Source organism: Aptenodytes forsteri, unplaced genomic scaffold (genome assembly GCF_000699145.1).
Source record: "Aptenodytes forsteri isolate BGI_AS27 unplaced genomic scaffold, ASM69914v1 Scaffold2, whole genome shotgun sequence".
NCBI lineage: Eukaryota > Metazoa > Chordata > Aves > Sphenisciformes > Spheniscidae > Aptenodytes > Aptenodytes forsteri.
Window position 1 is genome coordinate 3096355 of NW_008795695.1, and position 4981 is coordinate 3101335.

Consider the following 4981-nt stretch of genomic DNA (forward strand, 5'->3'; position numbering starts at 1 on the left):
TATTACTGAACCGCTAGATTTTTAGTTTTACTATGTTTATTCAAAGCCTTACAGCAATATGGAGATGTATAATGATTTTGAAGGACATATGTGAATGTGTCTGTGTGTGTATATTGGTGTCTCATATAAATAGATTATATATAGAGAGGGGGACTTTTTGTACTACTTCTTTTCAATCATTCACACTGATAGTAGTTGGAAGAAGTTAGTGGGGCTGTAAACTAACACATAGGTTCCCTAAAGAAACTTATTTGCTAAACTACTACTTTTTTTCTTACCTCAAAATTCCACAATCTTTGTACACACATACAAGCTAGTCACTTGTGAAATACCCAGAGTTTATGTTTCTGAGAAAGTTCTAAAAAAGTTGAAAAGATCTTGATGTAGTTCCTCAAATAATGTTTCACTTTTTGGAGCTCAGACAGCCCAGTTCATAACAAATAATGAACCCTTAGTATTAGCTATAATATAACGTTAAATGTTTGTGAGAATGTGTGTTAACAAACCATGATATTAATTATTCATTAATCCAGAGTTGCCAACACCCAGCATTCAAAACTCATGCATCAGTCCTCAAAAAAATAGTAAATAATAAAAAAAAATTCAAATTAGATAAGATTACTTTTTAATGATTAATTGTTGGTTCTCTGTATCTGGCTTCTGCTTTTCAGCCTATAGTTTCAATGTTTTCTTTACAACCCAGAGGAATAGAAAACAATTAAATCTAAAATTCTTACATTACCATGTGACCTCAGGGAATTGAAGTTTTAAGAAAAATACCAATTATAATGAGTCTTGCGGTAAAGTTGCTGGAACGGTGCATCGCATATTTTTGTGTGTCTTAGTTCTTAAAATATTTTCCCTTTTATTTTCATTCCTCACCTTTTAATATAATGTTTGATACCATGTTTCCCTTAAGAAGCCCTTAGATAGCCATTCATTGGAAAGCACATTTTGAGTTCTCTTAATTATATACTTTAAAATAAAAGCTGTTTAAAAATTTATCTCCTAGGCAGGTCAAATCCTCTGTCAATTCTCTTTGGATTAGTAGATTTTCAGACTATTTTAAGATGGAAGGACTGGTTGACAACTTCAAGACATAGCAATTTCACCCTTATTCTTTGTACAGAAATAAAATGGCAGCCTTCGCCTGGCTGAAAATTAACTGTCTTTTTCTTTTCCTCTCCCATCGGGTATATAATAGAATGCATGAGGTGATTAGAGACTCAAAAAGAGTTCATCAGAACTAGAAATGCTCAATGATTTTTTTAATGACTTGCATATATATGGCAGGAGAAAAGAAAAATGTCACTAGTAGAGAAGAACTGAGACAAGATACATCATTCTTTCTTTCCTTTTTATTCAAGGAAAAAAGACAGGTGCTTCTGAGATCGATTTGGAGTTGACAGGAGACCCCATGCTCTTACTGAATTAACTCTTTTAATGAAAAAAAAAAAAAAAAACAACCCAAAAACAAACCAAACCCACAAACATCCAGAAAAAGGAAGCTTGGATGTTGTGAATACCATATTCTTCAACCTAGCTTCATTTTAAGTAAAATTAGGAAGTAATACAATGTTTTCATCCTTTGTGGCCTCTCCCTACATTTTGGAAATGAAAATGTGGTCTTTGCTTTAATTTGTGAACCCTTAGCAAAAGATTTCTGTATCTATTGTTTTTTTTCCCCCTGCTTGAAACTTTGAATTTATTTCAGTATTTCTTTCAGGATAAGAGCATGAACATCATGCAGAGCTTGACTGCCTTGAGATCAAATACAACAGTATTGGAAAAATTCAAATTTGCCAGCTGTTCTGTTGATTATTTCTGGGAGCAATTAAAAAAATCTTGAGGTAAGGTGTTGCCAAAAAAAATATTTTTGTATTTTCAGAATCAGAACTTGGGCAGTCATATCATCCATAGGAAATAAGAAAAACACTACATTAATGCATAACCCTTTTACTGATGTAACTTAATGTTCTTTTTGTGTCTGAAGAACTTAAAACCAGGACTGCAAGATCTTCGGAGCAGGAACCATCAATTCACAGCTGCCCAGCCTCTGGATGTTACTGAGGTTCTAAATACCAATACAGTAAGGAAGTATTTGAAACAAATCAAGAGCCCAATTAACATTTCTATTTCATTCCTAAATGGCAAACTTGTACAGGTTAATAAATTCTTGGAGATTTTTCTGGTAGGGTGATGGGAGAGTGACTATAGATGTTTCAGTGATATGAGCTGTACAAAAGTTTTCTAAGCACAACGTAGAAAAAGCTGCAGTCATTTTAGCCATTAATTTAGACAGCAAGAATAAGGAATGTAGTCTGTACACCTTATCTGTGTGCATAAAACGTATACAAATATAAAGGCATTGTAAAGTTTTCAGATGCTTTAATATACTTAGATGACATAGGAACACAGCAGTCAGGGCAGTTTCAGATGGATTGACAGGTTCAAAAACCTCAGGCAAAACCAGATTGCATTTAACAACATCAGCTTTCTTCAGAGTGATATTTGTTGCTAAAGTCCAGTTTGTATCTCAAATCAGGTCCATCTTACTACACCATTGCTTTGTTTTATCTTCACAATGGTCTTTATGATCTGAAGCTTGTTGAAGCAAGCCAAATCTCCCATTAAAATCTCCTGCTTTTTAGGTACTGGCAGAGATGGCTTAAAAAAATGCAAAAAAATATTTCCATACCCTTCACCACTGATAACTGAGCAATGGTTTTGAAACCTGTGCAGAAGTTATTTGTAGACAAAAAAGTTGGAACAACTTTCTTTCAGTATCATCAGTAAATCCTCCAAGATGCTACTGATGCTATTCAGACCAAATCTGTGCCATGTGACTACGGAATGGAATAAATAAGCACTTATGGATGTAAGTGGAATTAATGACAGCCTGTGTATCCCAGAGTGTGATAAATTATAGTTTGCTGCTGGCAGCAGGAACTATTCAAACAAATATTTCTGCATGACAATTTCTTAAGGCTTCTATAGAATTCATGTATAATAGGAGAACTGCCTACAAGGAAGATTATTAGGAAACTTAGAAAAAGATTTTCATTTTGTGATTTCAGCAATGTCTGTAATTATCAACATAGCCTATCAAGTACTAAGTGGTTAGTTGTACATATGAGACCTTTATCTTGTACTGTAATTACAGTATATAGAAACAATACAGTTGTTATGGGTGACTGCACGTAAGTGGGTGGTTAAATGTCACTAAGGCTGGAATATATTTATTTATGAATAAATATTTTCAGTTATCCTTTTAGAAAATTTTACTGAATGCCCCTTAGAAACAGATGCCAAATAAGAAATTTCTGTATAACAGCAATATTAGTTTAAAGCATGTCTTGCTAAGCACATTAGAAACCCTGCTGATAAGGAGATTTTAAACTTGCAGCCTTTCAATACTTCAGGGGGGCTTACAAGAAAAATGGGGACAAACTTTTTAGCAGGGCCTGTTGCGACAGGACAAGGGGGAATGGCTTTAAACTAAAAGAGGGTAGATTTAGACTAGATATAGGGAAGAAATCTTTTACGCTGAGGGTGGTGAAACACTGGCACAGGTTGCCCAGAGAGGTGGTGGATGCCCCATCCCTGGAAACATTCCAGGTCAGGTTGGACGGGGCTCTGAGCAATCTGATCTAGTTGAAGATGTCCCTGCCCACGGCAGGGGGGTTGGACTTAGATGACCTTAAAGGTCCCTTCCAACCCAAAGCGTTCTATGTTTCTATGATTCTATGAACCCTATGTTTGTCACTACCTTTTATATCATGTCTTTTTCAAAGCCCCTTTGTGCTCACTGCATTTTGTTATTATTCATTGCATTCATATTTTCTTTCTGTTTGTTTGAATTTGGAGAGGTGTTTTGTTTTGTTTACACTAATTGCTTATTGTCAGGAAAGCACTACAAATATTATTCTAATATTAATGTGGACAATCCTAGGACTTTAACTGAATGCCTATCAACTCAGTATTTTGACTTAGGAAGAGCACCAAGATTATCCTTTAGAACTTGGTAGGAAAGGTCTGGAAATTTAAAATGAAGCTTTGATTTGCTTGGGAGCTTGAATTACCAGAAAATTATGCAAGAAGGCTCCATCCAAAAAGAGGGCATTTAATTGCAGCCACTCCTGGCCTTCAAATAGTGATGCAATATTACTTTAGAGCTTTGATTAAAATTGCTGGTATGGATCTGCCAACACATTCCCATGTCAGGCTTTGCCTGCTGCTACTTTAAAATATGATAATTAATAGCAGATAACATCAAAACTTATCTGAATTAATGTACTTGATATAATTATCTTTTACTCAGATCTATTATGTTTATCTATTTTATATATTTGTCTGTTATATTACAGATACAATAGCACCTTATATTATTTTAGTATAGTTGTTTTCCTTTATACAGATAGAGGATTTTAATAAGGGAGGTCATGGTCTGTCCCCATTTCTTCTTCTCCCGGATGCCCTCTATATGTGGTATGGGAAAGGGGAAGGCAGCTAACAGCCAGTGGTTCCTTTGCCCCTACCAGCTTTATATCTGGATCTGTTTATCAGCTGAAAGAGCAGACTGGCTCTCTGCTGAACAGCTGCAACCAGGGTGTAAATATCTGAAGTATTTCATAGGCTAAGTGGCCAGAGTAAACTGATGAATCCAGTCAGTACTTCTTTTCAAGGTCATGAGTAATCTTTCTTAAATGAAGATTTATTTGCTTGAGCTTGAGTAATATTCCAAGTTTGCTGTAGACCACGTCTGATACCCTTCCTCACAGTGATTAATGAAATGTTTCCACCGTGATTAATGTTACATGGAGAAATGGATTGTCAGTGCAAGTAAAATGGCTGAATCCAGCTTTCTGTTTCCTGAGTGGTCTGCAAGAGGATGTAAATCTCAGTAAGATAGCAGATGTGGTTTATTAAGTATATAGATTTAAAAAAAACCCCAAACCCTGAAGGTTTACCCTGTTGTTTT